We start from the raw sequence: 22,831 nt of genomic DNA, 5'->3' as shown, positions 1-22,831 counted from the left end.
ATGGAATCGAAAATATCACCAAAATGATTCAAAGATATTTGGGGTCAGAAGAATCATCCAAATAATTTAAGTTCAATTCTTGCTTTGCCTCTTCAGTACAATGCATGTAGCCCATAATCTGGGAGAATTAGCAAGTGAATGGTGGTCATGAAGATTCATGTGAATACCTTTGCTTACTGTTTGGATGAGGAGAACCAGCTCCACTATCATGTTATCAGGTACATGGTATCTATATATTGATAAGCTAAATATGTAGCTCTGAGATTTTGATTAAAATATTTATAAGGCATACAAAAAAGCAGTTTATGAAAAACAATAATAAATCTGGAAAAGGTATTTTGAAATTAATAGTTTTTTTATATTCCCAGCTCTTTATGAGAATATCGTTTAAGCAAGGTGCCTCTAAGTGGAAGAGTTATAGGAAAAAATAGTAGTTATTTGATATATGTCGTGATACAGAATTTCTGTATAATTCCCAGGAAATAAAAATGTTTAAGAGTCTAATGACAGGGTAAAAGTAACTTTTGTAAATCAAGAGGTTTGAAATACTTTGCTCTCAACAAAATTAAAGAAGTATCTATTTTAATTGTCAGTTAATCATTAAACATAGGTGTTGTGATAGATCAACATGCAATATTAAACATAGACTTGGAAGGAGTTCAAAAAGCGCTCCACTCTCACCTATTTGTTTATGTGAAAAATAGTTTTAGGTACTTACATACATAAAAAACTCATCTTGGGAATAAAATTGTTTCTCAACTCTCTCTCATTCTAGCCATAAATAATATTCATCCATACATGTGTTACATAATTAGAGGAAAAGTCTCAACTATCTCATTAAACACTGCAATATTGCAGAAACAATATTTAGCTCTTGAATTAATCATTATGGTCAAAATGTGTAGCATTCAAATTGCCTGTTAACTTATATACTGATAATAATTGGAATGACAATTCACTCCAAATAAAATAAAATCTTTTATGGCTTAAAGAATTATGCCACCCAAAATTTTTTAATTAATTGAAATATGTATTTTTTTTGCTGAAACGTGTGATAGAATCATCAATAAAATATTTTCAAGCAAAAAGATATTCTATAAGAGAATAAAAACCAATAGGATAGTGAAAGGAAAAAATGAGTTCCAGAGGGGGAAAACAGTAATGTGGAATTTTAAACTCCAAAGATTATTTTATTTTAAAAGTAACGGCACATATCAGATCTCTGTGGTATTTTTATTGCATAGGTTAGACTTCAAGAGAAATAAAAACTTTTTTACTATGAAGATTTATTAATATTCTAGACATTACATCTTTCACAACTATTTAAGCATATGATAAAAATTCTAAATGACAATTTAAAGTATAAGAGGGTACATAGCATTGCCAAACTCTTTTCTGGCTACACAACCAAAAAAAAAAAATTTTTTTTTTTGAAACAGCTGTATGCATAGATCTGTTCATCAGATTTCACTCTGCCACTTGCTAAATATGGAAACTTATGAAAATCACTTAATTTCTCTGAACAGCAGATGCCTCATCTGTTAAACAGAAATAGTGATAACCAGTTCTTCCACGGGATTTTTGTGAGAATTAAGTATCATACAGGGAACATGTAGAGCACAGCACAAGCTCAGGGAGTGGTGGCAATAACCTTCAACCGGAGCCATTACGTAGAAATAGCTTTGTTTTAGAAAACTCTTCTTCCTGATAGAATCAGCACACAACGAAAGGGTTTGAGAAAGTGTGATAACAGGTTTCATCAAATAAAATAGCTTCTGCCCTTCCAGATTGATTAAACTCCCAAACTGTTCTCCCAGCAACATTTCCGGTGCCTTGTTTCAGAATATAAAGCCAATAGCTTTCTCAGTCATATTTGAGACGGTTACCTTCTTTAAAGGATGAGTTAACATACCACAACATGAGACTTAGCCAACAGTTGTGGTAAAAAACAAAAACAAAATGTAATCTGAAATTTATGCAACTGAAAAGTGGAAGGCACATTTAATTATCAAAGGAATTATAAGGTTAATTTCAAAATAAAGAAAGAGATTTTCTGTGATATATACTGGTTTAGGACTAAAGGTTTGTGTCCCCACCCCACCCCACCCCAAAAATTCATGTGTTGAAATCTAATCCTCAATTTGATAGTATTTGGAGGTTGGCCTTTGGGGAGGGAAATAGGTCATGAAGATGGAGCCCTCACAAATGGGATTAGTGCCCTCAAAAGGGGAGGTCAAGGAGCTAGCCCAGCCTTTCCTGCACGGCAGACAATGAGGAGACCGCAGCCTGCGACCCAGAGAAGGGCTCCCACTAGAACTGACCACACTGTCACCAAGGTGTGGGACATCCAGTCTCCAGTACTGTGAGAAATAAATGTCTGGCCTGACCTGTGGTGGCGCAGTGGATAAAGCGTCGACCTGGAAATGCTGAGGTCGCCGGTTCGAAACCCTGGGTTTGCCTGGTCAAGGCACATATGGGAGTTGATGCTTCCAGCTCCTCCTCACCTTCTCTCTCTCTGTGTCTCTCTCTCCTCTCTCTCCCTCTCATCTCTCTCTCTCTCTCCTCTCTAAAAATGAATAAATAAATAAATAAAATTTAAAAAATAAATAAATAAATTTCTGCTGTTGAGAAGCCCCCACCCAGGCGATATTTCATCATAGCATCCCCCACTGACGAGGACACTGGTGAAGAATTATGCCACTTTGTTCTAGACATGAACAAAATGTCAGTTTACTATTGCAATTATTTCAGAAACTGGTTTATCAGTCAGTTAAGTCAGAAATATGGACTCTGGTCCTATATAATTTGAAGACGAAAGAATAAACCAAGACTCTCAATGTGCAACAAACACTTTATTGATAAAGAAGGCCATTGCTAGGATAATTAGTAATTTTTTTGAGAACTAAAAAGAAAAGAATTCACTAAAGGGGTTGATAGGTTCATCTGATCCAAAAGCAAGCACCTTGATTATACCCAGTAGACATTATAACCTTTAGAGTGATGCAGGGAAATTAGCATCATGGCTAACGTTTTCATGGGTTTTTTTTCAAAGAACACAATTCATTGTGATTTAGAGATAATTTTCCCAATTGAAAAAAGCTTTGGCCTAGGTTTATTCTGTTTTTTCACAGAGCCTTACTTGAAAAGAACTCTGAACTAAAAATTAAAAAAACAACATTAATTCATAACACGTTCACCCTTTAAAATTACAGTGTAAGCATTTGACAAGACATTCTTAATGCAACAAATGGATTTAAAGAAAGTCCATAAGCACAGGCAAATAATGTGAACTATTCTTAATCCAGAAACTAGAGCCAAAGAGGAAACAGAAAATGCTGGTCACCCCTGAGGGAGAAGTCTCGGGCATCAAAAAGCTTACAGTACATGTGGCAACAAGTGCACGTGTAACTAGCAGTGAGAACTGCCTGGGACCTGGAGTGTGCTGTGAAATGCCAGTCCCTCAGAGCAATGCATGGAGAGCAGGAGAGAGAACTCATCGTTGCTCCCCTAGATGAGCAAAGGACAGAAATAATCCATTAGCCTTGCCAGTTAGCAGGGAATTTCTCTCGTCAAGGCTGAGCAAGAGAGACGCAAGCACAATGCAAGGTGACCTGCTACACAGTGATGCACCAGGGGTACATGCACAGTGATGCACGGGAGGGGCGCATGCGCAGTGATGCACGGGGAGGGGCGCGTGTGCACAGTGATGCACCAGGGGCACATGCGCAGTGATGCACTGGAGGGGCGCGTGCGCAGTGATGCACCAGGGGCACATGCGCAGTGATGCACGGGGAGGGGCGCTCTGGGGTTGTCCTTTTATCCAGGGAATTTATAGAAGGGAAAAACAGCTTTGTCCAAATTGTTTCTATTTTTTTTCTTTTAAATTGAAGCTTTTTGTCACTCTGATTCCACTTCATTAATAACATGCTTTACAATATTCTCATTCTTTTTCATTTATTTTCTCTTCTCTATGGTTAACTTCCCACTCATTTTGCCGCATTGCTTTCTGCTGTCTCTCTGCTTGGAGGACCAACTGACAGATGGCTTTCAGAGCCACAGCCTTTTATATTATTATTATTGAACTTATTGGGGTGACATTGGTTAATAAAATCATATAGGTTTCAGGTGTACAGTTCTACAATACACATCATCTGTGTATGATATTGTGTGTTCCCCTCCCCAGGTTAAGACTCCTTCCATCACCATTTATTCCCCTTTACCTTGTTCTTCATTCCCCAACCTCTCTTGCCCTCTGGTAAGCACCATATTGTTATCTGTGTCTGTGAGGTTTTTGTTTGTTTGTTTGCTTGTTTGTTTGTTTGCTTAACCTCTTCACCTTTTTACCCAGACCCCAACCCCCCTCCCTTCTAACAGCTGTCAGTCTGTGCTCTGTGTCTATGAGTCTGTTTCTATTTTGTTAGTTAGTTTATTGTGTTCCTTAGGTTCCACATATGAGTGCGATCATATGTACCTGCTTTCTCTGACTGGCTTACTTCACTTAGCGTAATGCTCTCCAGGTCCATCTCACAGCTTTTCTTAAACAGAAACTAGGATGATTCATATTACTTTATTTTCAAGCACTACAGACTGTGATACATCATCTAAGGAGACTGGCAGGCTTCTCTCTTACGGTGTGTGTGTGTGTGTGTGTGTGTGTGTGTGTGTGTGCATTCCCACATAAGCTGTCAGTCCTGACAATTAAGACTTAGACATAAAAACCCACACATCTAAAGGGGGGAAAAAACTTTTTTCAGCCAATGTCAATCTTTGCTTCAAACTGCAAAGAGATCTCAATCTGCCTCTTTCTCCTGGAAGAATTTGAACCAAACACAAATGGCTGCTTGCCATGCACCTTGTGTGGACTAGAGGGACTTTCTACCCCTATGCTGGCATCCATAACCTGGAATTTCAAAGATCATGGTCTTCACCCACAGCATGCCCTTAGACATGGGCCAACGGGACCCTGCTCATCTGCTCTGAGGCCATAGCCGGGTGCCACCCATGTGTGCCCCATGCCCATTGCTCCCAATTGTGGCACTTCTCCTTCACCAGAGCTTGTGTCAACCAGATGCCCAAAGAGCTCCGGACTTCATATTTATGGATTGATTCTGTTCTCTCTTTTATTACACTTGTTATATATGCTTCAAGTGCAGATTTCTGTGATACATGATCTGCATATTACATTCTGTTCTCATGATTGCCACTCGTGAGATGCCAACCCCCCAATTGCTTCCCACAGCCCTCCAGAATCAGGTTAACACTCTGTCTTTTTTTTTTTTTTGTATTTTTTCTGAAGTGAGAAGCAGGGATGCAGAGAGACAAACTCCCACAGGTGCCCAACTGGGATCCACCTGGCAGGTCCACTAGAGAGTGATGCTCTGCCCATCTGGGGTGTTGCTATGCTTCAATTGGAGCCATTCTAGTGCCTGAGGCAGAGGCCATGGAGCCATCCTCAGCGCCTAGGCCAATTCTGCTCCAATGGAGCCTTGGCTGCAGGAGGGGAAGAGAGAGATAGAGAGAAAGGAGAGGGGGAAGGGTGAAAAAGCAGATGGGCGCTTCTCCTGTGTGCCCTGACCAGGAATCGAACCCAGGACTTCCACACGCTAGGCCAACGTTCTACCACTGAGCCAACTGTCCAGGGCCTTTTGGGTATTCAAATTATTTATATAAGCAGGGGCCCCACAAAACATACTTGCGCATACCCCAAACACACACACACACAAATATACACACACACTCTAGCAGCAACCTTGTGCACCAGTGCAGATAAAACAAGCATGGTAGCCACCTCCTCTCCTAGGCCAGTGACAGAGATCCAAGGAACTCCCAGAAAGGAGCCAGTAACTCTAAGGTCCAAACTAGCTTCATGCTTAGGTCCCATTTAAAGAATTAGAGGTCAGAACCCAAGGTGCTTCCTCATGGTTAGAGCTAGCCCCAAGAAGCTACGTCAAATAGGGAAAGGGCCACCAGGCCAATGAAGAGGTCACCGGGAGCATTGGTAGCCCGTAGGCAGAGTACCCATGCTTAGGTTGGCCACAATCTGTCCCACAAGCACATCCTGGCTCCCTACAAAGGCAGCCCTTACATAACAACACCTGATTCCTGAGTTCTCTTCACTCCAGCCCGGAGGGTGAGTGATACAGTGTGTTAAACCGGGCCAGACAAGAATGGCAAATTCGGATGACCCTTACCTTTCTGGAATTTGCAACTCTAAATTTCTCCACTTGAATAATGACAATATTTTCTCTCTAGGGAAGCTGATATATTTTTGTGCTTGTGAAATCTGGACTATTGTGCGCACTGCTCTGAGGCCTCCAATCACTTAATGCAGCTTTGACAAGCAACCTTCCACTGAATACTCTTTATATCCAAGTGAATAGGGGTATCCGAATAGAAGCAGCCTGGGCCTCCGGCCCATCACTGGCTGGAAGGAAGCCAGAAGAAGGAAACTATTACAAAAACTGACTACTGCTTGCATCCGTTACTCTGGAGTTGGAGCTAAAATTTCTCTTTTGTCTGGTCAGCTCTTTCATTGGGAAATATCATTTTAATGGGGCTTAAGATTTTGCAAAGGTAATGCCCGTGGCCTATTCCAACAAAAGAGGCAGAGACCATAAGGCAGTAAACTGTTGTGCCTAATAATGGGAAAGGCTGCCTTTAGCAAGAACAGTGTGACTTCTTTTGGAGGCTCTGATCATGCTACTGTATTTGGCACAATCGTTGCGAACTGTTTTCCATCCTCACTGTACTTTGTACAGTCATGTTACCTGTGCTTTCACAGATGACAAAGCTAACCCACAGAGTGGTAGAGTAACTACTGAACAGGGCTAGCAAGTTTTAAAGTCGGTATTAGAATTCAGGGTTCCAACACTCCAAGGTCATGGCCCTTTGGACATCAGCAGAGCTGCTCGTATAATAATCTTTGCCTTTTCATTTTCTCCCTAGCAGCGTGCTTCATTTTTCTGCTAACAGTAAATCCCATTACATTCTTACAGAACAAATGAGTCCAATAATTTTTGTAGATGCCCAGGCCAGGCCCACAATGGGCAACTAATAAATATATATTACTTATATATATATATATTGAGCTTCCCTCTACTTTAAGACCAGTTAGAGTGGGTAAATTAGTTACCAGACTTGGACAATTCAGCAATGTGACTCACAGAAATTGATACCTTGTACCCAAAGTGCTACATGTACCACCACAGATTAGAGTCCCCGGGTATTTCGAAGGGTCTGATCAGCAAGGCCTATAGCTCCTAGAGGAGAGACGTTGGAGAGCCAGGCTCAGTCTGTTTTGGAATTCCGCATCCTTGCCAAGTCTCCGTTCAGAAGTAACGTGGCACTGACTTACTGGTTGGAATCCGAAACGGGCAGTCTCTTAAATATAAGGCATCTGTCCATTTCAGCCTGCCAACAACCCTGCTACAAGCACCTGAATTTTGCATCTGCTGACAATACTGGGTTACTGTCTCCAAAACTTCTAAAGCAAGAGTGAGAGATGTAGCCAGGGCACATCTATTTATTTTTTAGGAGGAACCACTAAATTAAAGCCATTCTTAAATAGCCCAAACTTGAGACATTTAATGATACAATTCACATAAACTACTGCTTCAGGAATATTATAGAGTAGCTCGCTCTTAGAATCATAACATGTAAGCAAAGAGACACCTAGTGGACAAGTGTGTCAGTACACTATTTAGCTTGAGACCAAAGACTGAAACATCATTCTGACTTCCTAATATAACATGCTTTTTATTTCAATAGCACATTTTTTAAACCCAAGTAGCATTATAAACCTAAAAATTTAATTTTTACAAAATAACGTTTCATGTTTATTTCTAAAGAAACTTTTCTGTTTTTTTTTTTAATTAGATTATCTTACTGCATAGTTTTGAGAAAAGTGAGAGTAGATTATAATTGGCCAGACACTTCAGTTCACTCTTCCCTGAATACGTATGCTTATTTTTTTGTTTCTGTCCCTTTACAGACTTTGTGTGTGATATTTTCCATTTGTTTTGGGTTGTTTTATTCTTGTTTTTAATTAAGTAAAGCCAAAGACTTTTTTTTTTTCCAGCCAGCTTCCTGTGGTCTGCCCAGCTTCCTGTGGCCAGCCCACTCTCTTCATGTCATACTCACTCTCTCACTCACATCTCACCTACATGCAATGCTACTTTATAGCCACCTCCTCACATTCAACTATGTATGTACCCACCACGCCCTCCCCAATGCCCTAGATAACTTCATCTAACCTCAAAAGTTAAAGTCTATCATCAAAATAAAGAATCATCTATTTTTTTCTTTACTTCATGAAAACAAGGACCTACAACCAACACTACTTTACTCAGCAAGGCTATCATTCAAAATTGAAGAAGAAATAAAGAACTTCCCAGTCAAGAAAAAGCTAAAGGAGCCTGTTACCACCAAATCAGTATCACAAGAACTGTCAAAGGAGCTACAAGAAGAAGAAGAGGAAGAAGAAAAGGAAGAGGAAGAAAATGACAAAGGAACATAGTTAAAAGAATAAAATGGCAATAAATGCATACCTATCCATAATCACTTTAAATGTAAATGGTTTAAATGCTGTAATCAAAAGACATATGGTAGCTGTATGGATAAGAAAACAAGACCCATATATGTACTGTCTACAAGAGACACACCTCAGAATGAAAGATACACATTGACTAAAAATAAAGGGAATGAAAAAGATATTTCATGGAAATGGAAATTAAAAAAGCTGGGGTAGCAATACTTGTAGCTGACAAAATAGACTTTAAAACAAAGGCAGAAAAAAACAAAAAACAAAGGCAGAGACAAAGTACGAAACATAATGATAAAGAAAGCAATCCAACAAAAGGATATAACTCTTGTAAATATTTATGGTATACACCCAACAGAAGAGCACCTAAATACATAAATCAAATCTTGGTGGACATAAAGGGAGAGACTAACAGTAGTACTGTCAGAGAAGGTGAGTCCAACACCCCGTTGACATCAATGGATAGATCTGCAAGAGAGAAAATAAACAAGGAAACAGCAGTCTTAAATGACACACTAGACCAGATGATTTAGATGATATCTTCAGAGCATTTCACCCCAAAGCAGTTTAATATACACTCTTCATGTTCACATGAAACATTTTCTAGGATAGACCACATGTTAGGACACCAAACAAGTCTCAATAAATTTTTAAAAAATGACATCATATCAAGCATTTTCTCTGACCATAATGGTATAAAACTAGAAATCAATCACAAGAAAAAACTGAAAAACACACAAAGACACAGAGACTAACTAACATGTTACTAAACAATGAATGGGTTAACAATGAGATCAAGGAATAAATTAAAAGATATCTTAAACCAAATGAAATAAAAACACATCTACCCAAAATCCATGGAACACAGCAAAAGCAGTTCTAGGATAGAAATTCATATCCTTACAGGCCTATTTCAAGAAACAAGAAAAATTTAAAATAAACAATCTAACTTCATTTAAAGGAACTTAAAAAAGAACAACAAACAAACTAGAAGGAAGGAAATAATAAAGACCAGAGCAGAAATAAATGAAATAGAGTCTATAAAAAAAAAAGCACAAAAAAATTAATGAAACCAAGATCTGGTTCATTGAAAAGATAAACAAGATTCATGAAACTTTAACCAGACTCACCAAGTAAAAGAGAGAGAATCCAAATAAATAAAATCAGAAATGAAAGAGAAGTAACAACTAACACTAAAGAAATACAAAAGATTGTAAGAAAATATTACAAACAACTATATGCCTACAAATCGGACAATCTTGAAGAAATGAATAAACATTTAGAAACATACAATCTAACAAAACTGAGCCAGGACTGACCTTGGCCAGTTGGCTCAGAGGTAGAATACCAGCTCAGTATGTGGATGTCCTGGGTTTGATTCCCAGTCAGGGCACACAGGAAAAGCAACCATCTGCTTCTCTCTACCCACCCCTCCCCCTTCCTATCTCTCACTCTCTTCCCCTCCCACAGCCATGGCTCAATTGGTTTGAGTACATCAGCCCCAGCACTGAGGATGGCTCTGTGGATCCTCTGCCTCAGGTGCTGAACATAGCTTGGTTGTGAGCATGGCCCCAGATGGGCAAAGCATTGGCCCCAGACAGGAGTTGCCAGGTGGATCCCAGTCAAGATGAGTGCAGGAGTCTGTCTCTCTATCTTCCCACCTCTCACTTGAAAAAGAAGAAAAAAAATCAATTAATTAAAAAAAAAACTATATCAGGAAGAAGCAGAGAATATGAATAGACAGCTTACAGCCAGTGAAATTGAAGCAGTACTCTAAAAACTCCCAACAAACAAAACTCCTGGACCGGAAGTCTTCACAGGTGAATTTTACCAAACATTCAAAGAACTAACATCTATCCTTCTCAAACTATTCCAAAAAATTCAAGAGGAGGTAAGACTCTCAACTTACTTTATGAGGCCAGCATTTTCCTAATTCTAAAACCAGATAGACACTAAAGAGAAATAAAATTATAGGCCATTATCCCCTGCTAAACATAGATGCTAAAATCAACAAAATATTAGCAAATTTAGCCTGACCTCTGGTGGCGCAGTGGATAAAGTGTCGACCTGGGAACACTGAGGTTGCCGGTTCAAAACCCTGCACTTGTCTGGTCAAGGCATATATGGGAGTTGATGCTTCCAGCTCCTCCCCCCCCTCTCTCTCTGTCTCTCTCTCCTCTCTCTCCCTCTCTGTCTCTCCCTCCTCTCTAAAATGAATAAATAAAAATTAAAAAAATATATATTAGCAAATCTGATCCAGCAATACTTTAAAAAACTCATACACTAAGATCAAGTGGGATTTATTTCAGAGGTGTAAGGTTAGTACAATACCCATACTACTGAACTTTGCTTGTGTTAAAATTTTATATTATAAATTGTTTTTTAATTAAATAGATATGTTTAATTGTAATTTATATGAACTCATGGATTCAAACTCATAGAATTTCAGATCTGAAACAGGAATGTTTGTTCTAGGGAAGCCAGTATGACATTTACACAAGGTAGTTAGCCCCTTTTCTGAGCCACTTATTGAAATGTGATTTTATTAGGAGGCATTGATATTTCTACAGAGTAAAATAAACTAAGGGAGAATGAAATATCTGTCAACAAGAAACCATTTGCTCTCAGAGAAAGCTTATTTCTTCCACCCTCTCCTCCCACTGTCTATAAGCAATAAATGCAAAAAATTAAAAGAAAAAAACCTTTCTGGAAAGTACCCCATTAATTGTAAAAAATTAACCTCAAAACATTTTAAGATTTTTCAGCTATTCCCTATCAGTTTTGGAATTGGGTTCTGTCTCTTAGAAAGCTATCTTCATATTTTGAACCAAATTTTAAAAAGCACAAATGTTATTAACCAGAAAAAATAATAGTTTGAATATTAACCTTCCCTCTCAATCATTTGAAAAACTTGCATATTCTATTTCAAAGAATAACCACTATATAATTATATCTTCAGCTAGCCAATTCTTTTTTTTAATTCAGTTGTCCCCATTCCTGTTTGCTTTGGTATATTTTGTGCAAAAAAAAATTACGAGCTTTCAAGAAGAAAACATATGTGGTCATCTATTCATTTACTGCCAGCACACAGAATTTTAACATAGACCTTATTTCAAAATAAGCCAAGAAATCCTCGGAGTTTAAATTGTTTTTCCATTAGAAGTATGAGACTTGACATCACAGGTTTCTGCTCTGGAAAATGCTCACTGACACTCTGAATCATCTGGAAACATAAATTAGCATTAAGTAGGTCTCAGAACATCACTCTCACAGGCACAGCTAGAAAAAACAGAATAGGGAAAATATAACCTTGTTTTCAAAATGTATTCACATACAACTTCACAATATTCACTGCCCAGTAGGAGTATGTCAAAATAATTAGACAAGTAGTCTATACTTAAGGATTTGTACATAAAACGGTATAGCCACTGTGGTAAACAGTATGGTAGTTCTACAAAAAATTAAAAATAGAATTACCATACGATCTTTCAACTCTACTTCTGGGTATATATACAGAAGTATTGGAAGCAGGATCTCAGGTATTTGTGCGTCCATCTTCCTGCTGGCATTATTCACAATAGCCAAAATGTGCGAGCAACCCAAGCGTCCATTACTGGATAAATGCATAGGTAAAATGTGGTATATACACACAATAGAATATCATTCAGCTTTAGAAAAGAATGAAATTCTTCAGTAAGCTACAAAATGGATGAACCTTAGGAGGCTAAGTCAAATACACCAATCACAAAAAAAAAACCCAACCAAATACTTTATGATTCCACTAATACGAAATACTTAGATTATTAAAAATCATAAAGATAGAAAACATAATGGTGTTTTCAGGGGATAGGGGGAGGGGTTAATGGAGAGCTGTGGTTTAACAAGTATAAAAATGCAATTCTCCAAGATGAAAAGAGTTATGGGAATGGATGGGGGTGATGGCCTCACAACAGCAGGAATGTATCTATTACCACTGAACCATACACTTTAAAAGGTTCAGATTGTAAATTTTATGGTATGTGTATTTCACCACAGTTTTTTTAAAGTGAAAATTTAAAAAAAAAACAAAAACAGAATTCTGTGCAGAACTCAAAATAATCATGAAGCCATGAATTTAGTCAAACATAAATTAGAACTACATATATACTCTTTGCTCCCACTACAAGCACTTGGACTAAGAACTATGCTTGTAATATATCAGAGTGGCTCTATAAGCAATGGTCCTTTATTTACTATTGTTTAATGAGAACGGTAAAGATGAAGATTATTTATATGCATTGGCACCAAGTTGGAAGACATTTTATTGTCCTAGTAGCTGGTTCAAGACTTTCTCTTAGGTAAATACCTAGCTTGGCTCAAGAAAATTGCCATCATAAGCCCCCTGTTGTAAAAACTGGGATCCAGAAGTGCAGGAGGCAATGGCAGGAAGATGGCAGATGGAGCCATGAGAATGGAGGAGATCACCGTCAGGGTAGTGACGCCCACAGCATTGGTATAAGCAGAAAGCAGTGGAGAGTCAAGCTTTGCCTTCACGTTGCCTTCAGGTGGAACCAAGACAATAAATACATGCAGACACCTGAAGAAAGAAGTTGTTGGGAATTTGTATAAATCATTGCCAGATGTGCTTCCTTCTTTCAAGGCCATAAAGTTGGGAGACTAGTGCCAAATGCACAAAATCTCCAAGACTCAGTCTCAGCTGCTGACAGCCGTGTTTATTCATCACCATCATAACTAACATTTATTGAGTGCCTAACTATATGCCAAATATTGTTCTAGGAGTTATATTCATATTAACTCATTAGATCCTCGCACCAGCTTTATGAGATACTCTTATGATCTCCAGCTAACAAGTAAGCAAAGTGAGACACATAAGGGTTAAGAAGTGTGACCCAATTCACACAACTAGTGAGTGCAAGAGACAGGATTCAAACCCAGGCCATCTGATTCAGACCCTGCCTTCTTTACTATTGTGTTATGTCCCCATTTCATTTCAAAGCAAGGTTTCTATAAAGCTTAACAAGACTCAAATCATCTAATTTGGTCATTGGTGGCATAGTTGCCTATTATCTTCCATAAAAAAGTATCAAGTTTTTTATTACAAAGACCATAGAGTTTATCTAACCCAGTCTTTCAACCAATGCAGGATTCCTTCCTAATACACCTTTTTCTGATGACAAGCCAGTCTTTCTAAATGCCTTTCGTGATGGGGAGACCCCTAATCTGAGGATCAAAAAAATAGTTTACTAGAAATAGTACTTGACAACTTTTGAAGATAATAAAATCCACCCATTGTTGTCAACATCTTAGGGGAACCAGTTTTGTAAATGATCAATGAAAAGCATGAGTATGAAAAGTATCACTTAAAATCCGTCAATGAAACAACTGTTATGGCAAATAAAGCATTCTTTACTAGAGTAGGCAACATAGGAATCTTGATGAGTCAATACAATCTGTCTCATCAACAAATGCTTATCTTAGTACAGTCATGGTGGAAATAATAGGAGTGTATATATTTAAAGACATCTGAACAGCTAAGAGACGCACCAAAGCTAATTTATTTTTTGATAGCAAGTTAGACAACCAGAACCATGGGTTTTAACAACTACCAAAGGAAAACAGTCACCAAAGAGAATGATGGCAACTAACGGGCCATCAGTAACAATGTTTCAAAGACAATTTCAAGAAAATTAAAAGTGATAGGAAGTATATCCTGGGGGAAATAGTGATTATTATCGCTGTTGTTTAGCTCATAGAGAAAAACAGAACTTAAAATAACATACTAATATTTTGGAAACAGAATTTCAGTTATATCCATACAGTCACCAAAGAATGTCCTTCATAGATAGCTGTGAAAAAATGCTTCCTTTGCCTTCCCCAGCAAGTTTATGGGTCTATATTATCTTTAAAAAGAGTTAAACCAAACAAAAAATGTATTTCCCAGTCAGAAACTAAAATATATCATTTTTTTCAAATCATTTTACAAATAGAAAGTTGAAGGAATCATGAGAGAAATTACATACATTCAAAGAACTCCACTCTTGTCCAGAACATTAGTTTTGAACTTTAAAAGCAAGAACATCTTAAGATTATTTTATTTTTATATTATATTATTAATAAATTTATATCAGTAAATTCCTCTTGTCTAGACCATTTAGCTCACTATTGGGAATCTAAACACATAGTTGCTTTTATAAAAAATATTTTTCATATAAGTATAATTCTATGATACTTAGATAATTATAGATTCCTTATCACTGAGGGAGTCAATAAAGATAATTCCATAAACAATTTGTTTTACTAAACAGCTCTCCTACCAAAAAGTAATCACCACCACAAATCCATTTTCAAGGAAAATTCAGAGAATCAGATATAGTTGGTTATTTATCAGTACTATTAGCTTCGGTCCACATTAATCTTAACCAAGCAATAAATATAACTAGATTATTATAATTAGACTGACAAATTAGGATAACAAAGTACAGTATAGGCCAGTGGTGGGATTCAAATAATTTAACAACCTGTTCTCTGCCCAAATGACCTAATGACCAAATGATTTGTAACCTCCTGGTTGTTTGGCGCTTTTTCTCTTTACATTATATGTGTGTTTACTAAAGTAGCAAACATGAGGGAATTAAAGTGTAGTATTTCATCAAAGATATAACGAGTTCTATGAAATGAATAAATATTACAAGCATAGTTCCATCACCTATGGACAGAATGAACATTACTACGGGCGCTTAGAATACGCTGTTGCACAGATGAATGTTAAAAAAGAGTAAGGAATGTAAATTTGTGATTTCCACATTGGGCATCTGCCCAGGCTCCCACGTTAGTTAGAACCCTGATTACGAGCGCCACTTTAACAACCAGTTCTTCAAACTCAACAAAGGTTAGGTATGGGTTCTGCCGAACTGGTGCGAACCAGCCGAATCCCATCACTGGTCTAGGCCTTTCAGGTCATAAATATCACTACCAAATTAATTTTGAAGAATTCTCAATTACGTACCAAGAGCCTACGAGATTCTTTGTCCTGGTTATATTGCCTCTGATCTGTACAAGAAAAAGACAAGAAAAGGGGTCATGAGATTTCTACCTGGACTCAGCTGCATAAGGAGGGAAACTCCTGAGGCGACAGAATAGTAACTTGGTCATCATAATAGTGACCCAGTGTCTCCCCTGTGTCTCCCCTGCCTGCTGAAGGAAAAAGAAAGCTCTATCTCATAGAAAAAAAAGAAGACCTGAGTACTAAACTAGCAGGAAACCATTAAACTGAGGTTCCCCAGAATTCAATATTTTCTAAAAGGTTAAGTGAAAATAATGTTCTAATCCTTCTGAACACTCTTCAAGATACATTTTTACTTTGTTTTTAAATACAGGCATACCTTGCATTATTGTGCATCACTTTATTGCACTTTGTAGATATTGTGTGTTTATTTTTACAAATTGAATGTTTGTGGCAACTCTGGGCTGAAGCAAGTAAGTCCATTGGCGCCATTTTTCCAACAGGCTCAGATGATGATTAGCATTTTTAAGCAATCAAGTATTTTTTTAATTAAAGTAGGTACAGTGTTGTTTTAAACATAATGTTATTGCTCAGTTAATAGACTACAGTATAGCGCAAATATAACTTTCATATGCACTGGGAAACCAAAAAATTCATTGAGATGTTCACTTTATTATGGTGGTTTGGAACCAAACCAGCAATATCTCTGAGGCATGCCAGTACCTTGAAAGAATGCAAAAGGATTTAGAACATCCATCTGTTTTCCTGGAATTTTGCCATGGGAAAATGTTTCATATTAGTAATAATAATTCCACTTAATGCCTAAACCTAAACCATACATTTAAAAAATACAGATTGAAAAAAAAATCTTTAGTTTTAAAAGCAGTTCTAGTCTTACAGTAAAATGGAGAGGAAGGTGCAGATATGTAGGAGGTGACTGCACCAGTATAAATGGCAGTTAACTGCAGAGCAAGGGTTAGTCGGAGACAGGAGATCTTGGAGTGTGTTGGCCATGGAGAGACACTGGCCTGGGTCACTCAAGTGCATGTGCGCAGGACTCTTGGAGGAATGCCTGTAAGAACCAAATGTCCTTTGTGATCGATAAGCTCTGAGACTCTGACTCCTCTTGTGTCCTTGTTCATGAAAAGAAACAGTAGATGTGCAGGGTTGGGGATGAAACGGATGGGAAAAACGGCTTGTGTAACTTTCTAGTTTTAATTGCTGAGCTACGACTTTTGGAACTCAATAAATATGCAGAGGTGCTGTTCCTTGGGGCTGGATCTGCCTAAGAGTTCCAGTCCTCTGCACGTTGTACATATCATCCAGGGCGTCTTTTGCCTCACGAGTCCCGACAGTGAAGAAATTCATAACACAGATATGTCCCATATTCCTCTTTCCCCAACATATGCACCGCCTCCCTGGTTATCAACATTACTTACCAGAATGCTACTTTTTTTTTTTTACCGAGGATGAGCCTACACTAACACATAATAATTACCCAGGGTCCATAGGATGTTTAGTGCTATCATGTTTTTGTTTTAATTTGCATTTCCCTGGTGGCATAAAATGTGGAGCATCTTTTCATTTGCAAGTTGCCATCTGTATATCTTCGTTGGTGATGTGTCTGTTAAGGTATTGGCCAATTTTTTAATTGGGTTGTTTGTTTTCTTATTGTTGAGTATTAAGAGTTCTTTGTATGACTTGGGTAATAGTCCATTAGCATATGTGTCTTTTTCAAATATTTTCTCCCAGTCTGTGGCTTGTCTCCTAATTGTCTTTATATTGTTTTCTACAGAGTACTTTTTAATTTTAATGAAGTACCACTTATCATTTATTTCTTCCATAGATTGTGGTTTTGATGTATCTACAAAAGCATCACCATACTCAAGGTCATCTTGGTTGTCTCCTATGTTATCAGTAAGGAGTTTTATAGTTTTGTGTTTTACATTTAAGTCTACAATCCATTCTGAGTTAAACAGTGTAAAGTATGTGTTTAAATTCATTTTGTGCATGTGATGTTCAGTTGTTCAACACAACTTGTTGCTCCATTGTATTGTCTTTGCTCCTTTGTCAAAGATCAATTGACTATATTTATGGGGGTTTATTTCTTGACTCTATTCTGTTCCGTTGAATTATTGTCTATTTTTTTTTAGATTTTTTTATTTATTCATTTTTGAGAGAGGAGAGAAAGAAAGACAAGAGGGGGAGGAGGAAGCATCAACTCCCATATGTGCCTTGATCAGGCAAGCCCAGGGTTTTGAACTGGTGGCCTCAGTGTTCCAGGTTGATGCTTTTATCCACTGCGCCACCACAGGTCAGGCAAACTATTGTCTATTTTTGCCAATACCCCATGGTCTCGACTACTGAAATTTTACAGTAAGTCTTGAAATTGAGTAGCATCAGCACTCCAACATTGTTCTTCCTTTTCAACATTGTTTTGGCTATTGTACATTTTTTATCTCTTCATATAAGCTTTATACACAGTTTGTCAATATTCATAAAATAAAGTGTTGACATTTTAATTATGATTGTATTGAATCTATAGGTCAAATAGGAAGAACTGACATTTTGACAATATTGTCTTCCTATCCATAAACATGGAATATCTTTCCATTTATTTAGTTCTTTTGAGTTTATTCATCAGAGTTTCATTGTTTTTCTCATTTAGACCTTGTATATATCTTGTTAGATTTATACATAAGTATTCCATTATTGGATGTATTAATGCAAATGGTATTGTGTTTTCAATTTCAAATTCTACCTGTTTATTTCTGGTATATAAGAAAGCAACCAATTTTTGTATATTAACTTTGTATCCTACAATCTTGCTATAATTGTTTCTTAGTTTCAGGAAGTTTTCTTTGTTGATCTTTTGAATTTTCTGCATAGATGATTATGTCATCTGCAAACAAAGACAGCTGTATGTGTTCCTTCTCCATCTATATTCCTTATATTTTCTTTTCTTGCCTTATTGCATCAGCTAGAACTTCCAGTATGATGTTGAAAAGGGGTGGTGAGGAGGTTTCCTTGCCTGTACCTGATCTAGGGGGAAAGCTTCAAGTTCTTATTGTCAAGTATCATGCTAACTATAGGTGTTGTGTGATGGCTCTTATCAATTTGAGAAAGTTCCCCTCTCTTCATAGTTAACTGGGAGTTTTTATCATGATGGGGTTTTGGATTTTGTCACATGTTTTTTCTGTATATATTAATATAATCATGTGATTCTTTTGTAGTCTGTTAGTGTGATGGCTTTACAGTAATTCATTTTCAAATGTTGAACTAGCCATGTATACCTAAAATAAATCACAACTTGCATTCAATGCCATAAATTTCTTCAAGAATTACTTTAACTGCAAAATTATTTTTTTCTAAACCTATATATTTGTCTCTAATGATAAAATGAGATGGTTGAAAAACATGATCTGTAAAGGACATTTCTCAAGATTTGTTTTTTTAATGCAATTTTTTGAGTACTTGGTATTTATAATTTTTTTATTTTCCTCCACCTTTTTATTTTGAAAATGTTGAAAACTATAGAAAAGCTGCAGGAATAGTTAACAAGGAACATATGGACAGTCTTCAGCAAGATTCCCGAATTATTATCATTTTGCCCCATTTGCTTTATCTCTCTGTCTGGGTGTGTATATATTTTGCCAAACCATTGGAGAATTATTTGTAGATATAAATATGTTTCACCCCTAAATACTTTAGAATGTACCTCCTGAGAACAAATATCCTGGCATAACTACACGGTGATCACAACTGGGGAATTTTAAAGGGTACAATACGGTTATCTACAATAATATGCAGTTCAAATTTCCCTACTTACCTCAGTCAAGTTCTTTTAATTCTGGGAGATTTATATTTTATTTCAAATCCACATTTAATCAAAGATCATTATTATATACAGTGTTGGGCAGAAGTAGGTTTACAATTGCTCTTACAGAAAATAATTAATAAATCATAATACAAGAATAAATTCTTGTGCTTCATGTACTCAATACTGTAAATCCACCTTTGCCCCAGTCTGTAAATTGGTGTGTGTATATAGTTCTTTTTTACTTTGATGATCAACATCTTTGTAGAGTCCAGACCAGTTGCTTTGCATAATGTCCCTCAAACTGGACATTTGTTTAATTGTTTCCTTACAATTACACTAGGTTAAATATTTTTGGCAGAGGTACACAATGTGAATTTGGAATGCTCTCCTTGTTTTAATATATTAGGAAAAGCACAAAACAGGTTGGATTAACATTGTCTTACAATCATTCAATAACACTTAATGACTGTCTCCTATAAAGTAAATTTAGTGATACAACCTGCAATTTATAAAATGCTTTGACATAAATTTATTCAATTCGTTCAACAACCCCAGGTATTTTTAATTATTTTTCATCTTTTCTTTTTTTTTTTTTTCATCTTTTCTTTTTTAATAGAAATTTATCCAAGCTTATATAACCAGTAAGACTACTTCTGCAGCCAAAATTTAAGTACAGAAATACTATAAATATTATTCAGTAAGAAACCCTCTGTTTTCATGTCAAAAGAATATTGTTTCTCTTATATCATACAACCTTCACTCCATATTGTTCAAACTTTGTGCCTTACAGCTCTAGTATTCTTATTTTAAATTGCAAGGCAATGTGATATTACACTTTATTTAAACATTTTCCAACTATAATGATTTGAAATTACACTAAACTAGAAATAATGTAAAAGTAGATGAATTTTAGCTATATTGAATGCCAAACCACTGGCTTTTGTTTATGTTGATGTCTTTGCATTTGGTGTCCCTACTAATACACCAGCTCTTCTTTTCTCCCCAGACAAGATTTTATATTATTTTCTTCTACTCTCCAAAGCAGTGAAATCAGCATTGTTCCATTATATGATAATCAGCATTTGTATAAGAATGTTTTAGCATATTAAACTAGTGTGTGTGTGTATGTGTGTGTGTGTGTCTGTCTGTCTGTCTGTCTGTGTCTGTGTGTGTCTGTGTGTTTACATTGGACCTCACAATCCAAGTATTTAGTTTAGGGTCAAAAAAAGTTAGAGTATCAGTATATATAATTGATGAATAACCAATAGCATGAATGTCTAAGAAGACATTCCAGCCAGAAAGAGCACAAACCGGTTTTCCCATTCTGTATGTCAAGGGCACTAATACAGATAAAAGCCAGACAACTTTCAGAGTAATACTGAAATTTAAAAAGGAATTCCAAGTGCAGGCAAGGGTGACTGCAGATGCTTATCTGGAATCCAGACTCAGATATACTATCTAAACCATTCTGGGCTTGGAGAGATCTTAGAGAAATAGGGTGTTATTATCCACAGATAAAAACTACTTTATCACCTCCAGAAAGCCTCAAGCTGAGATGAGAGACCAAAGTCCATTTACTCTTTCATCCATGCACCACTTCCCTAACACTCGGTGATTTGAATACTTCATTTCACAGTAAGAGTAGTTTCAAATGCCTGAATAATGAGTGTGATATCATTGTCCTTCAGTTCAATTTCATAATAAAGCAGAGACATAATCCTGAAACTACCCAAAGAACAAAACTCTCCTTTAAACTTTCATACAGTTCTGTAAGTGTAACATTATTTTCTTGAGAATTGGCATATTATGCGCCTCCTAAGAAGAAAAATTTCTATTTTTATTCTAGGAAAAGTATTATTCTCATTCTTCATTTGAATTAGTTTTCTCCATCAAATACAGTGAAGGAAGATGCATCGGATGATTATGCCTTGGCTATATAAATTATAGCCAGACAGAAAAAGTGATGAAGAGTATTTCAGCTCTGAAGTCTTTAATAAAACATTTATCATTCGTTTTTCTTCACCAGCCCTTGACAGAATCTTATTATCTTCAAATAACAGTAAGAGAGACTGCCTGCAGTTAATTTGATCACTCTGATTTCCTAAGAAATAAAGACTGATGTCTATTGAAAATTATTCTAATTATGTCTTTGAAAAGTAGTTCAAAACTGTTAAAATTACTACTTTCAATATTACATTAACCTTCACCAGGGTTATTAGTTATTCTCCCAATCTTTCCAGAGCAAAAAAAATGACATTACTGTTCAATCTTTTTATTCAGTAAAAATTCAACTCTGAGCTGTCACAATTATTTTTATTATTTTTATTTTATTATTGACTTTTTTAGAGAGAGGATAGAGAAAGATAGAGAGAGGAGAAGCAAAAAGCATCAACTCATAGTTGTTGCTTCCAGTATGTGCCTTGACCAGGCAAGCCCAGGGTTTCAAACTGGCGACCTCAGCATTCCAGGTCAACGTTTTATCCATTACACCATTACAAGTTAGGCTGTCAAAATTATTTTTACAAACTTTGCTCAAATTTAATCTACTTAAGGTTTAAATTAATAAACCCTGTTGTAATACACCCTAAGATGCAATTTCTCAGCTTAAAAGCAAAAAAAAAAAAAAAAACCAAAAAAAAAAAAACCATGGCAACAATTCACTTTATTAAATTACATAAAACCAACCTAAACACTGGAAAATAAGTAGAAGATAAGTCGAGACGTATCTCACAAAAATAGCAATGATGAAATAACAGTAGCCAACATTTATTAGGCCTGATTATCATTTCATTTACACCAGCGTGTTCTAAATGCTGTACACACAGGACTCATTCAGTTTTCACAACAGCCTTGTGAAGGTGACCCTGTCTCCATTCCCATTTCACAGATGAAGACGACCCTGAAATCTGCTGCTGCAGCTGGTGTCCTTGGTCCGTGGACAGCTGCCACCCCACTGCTCCTGGCTGGCTGCTTGTACTGCCCCAGCCTCCTCCAGACACTCCCGTACACACAGCGGTTTCTGATGAGTACTTCGACGAGGGATCTCCACAGTGACCATAGCTCTCCCTCTAGGACCCACAGACCCTCTAGAAGAGGGACTGGGTGGGGACGGGACAGGTCAGGGAGGGTCTGTGTCGGCAACCTCTGCACCCACGGCATACCTCCTCCAACCCTGCCAGACTTCTTTACTCATCTTAGCTTTTCCTAGGGCTCTCCATCCAATCCAGCTCCCTTGGGGGGTCTCCAATCCATCAGTCAAGTCTGTAACGTCTAAACCAGTGGTCCCCAACCTTTTTTGGGCCACAGACCGGTTTAATGTCAGAAAATATTTTCACGGACCGGACTTTAGGGCGGGACGGATAAATGTATCACGTGACCGAGGCAAGCGTCAAGAGTGAGTCTTAGACGGATATAACAGGGAATCTGGTCATTTTTTAAAAATAAAACATCGTTCAGACTTAAATATAAA

At 37.0% G+C, this 22,831-nt stretch overlaps 1 protein-coding gene across 2 annotated transcripts in view; it reads right to left on the bottom strand.

Moving 5' to 3' along the window:
* Positions 1–22,831, bottom strand: part of IPCEF1 (interaction protein for cytohesin exchange factors 1) — a 132,434-nt gene that overhangs the window by 81,667 nt on the left and 27,936 nt on the right. The window contains exon 2 of one of the 2 annotated variants that reach the window (XM_066372956.1): positions 15,546–15,589. The exons of the other annotated variant lie outside the window; for it this stretch is intronic. The gene's annotated coding sequence lies outside the window, so the exon portion shown is untranslated. The remainder of the gene's footprint in view (positions 1–15,545; positions 15,590–22,831) is intronic. 2 annotated transcript variants of the gene reach the window in all.

The sequence above is a fragment of the Saccopteryx leptura genome, chromosome 3, assembly GCF_036850995.1.
Source record: "Saccopteryx leptura isolate mSacLep1 chromosome 3, mSacLep1_pri_phased_curated, whole genome shotgun sequence".
Lineage (NCBI taxonomy): Eukaryota > Metazoa > Chordata > Mammalia > Chiroptera > Emballonuridae > Saccopteryx > Saccopteryx leptura.
This window is presented reverse-complemented; position numbering and strand designations above follow the sequence as displayed.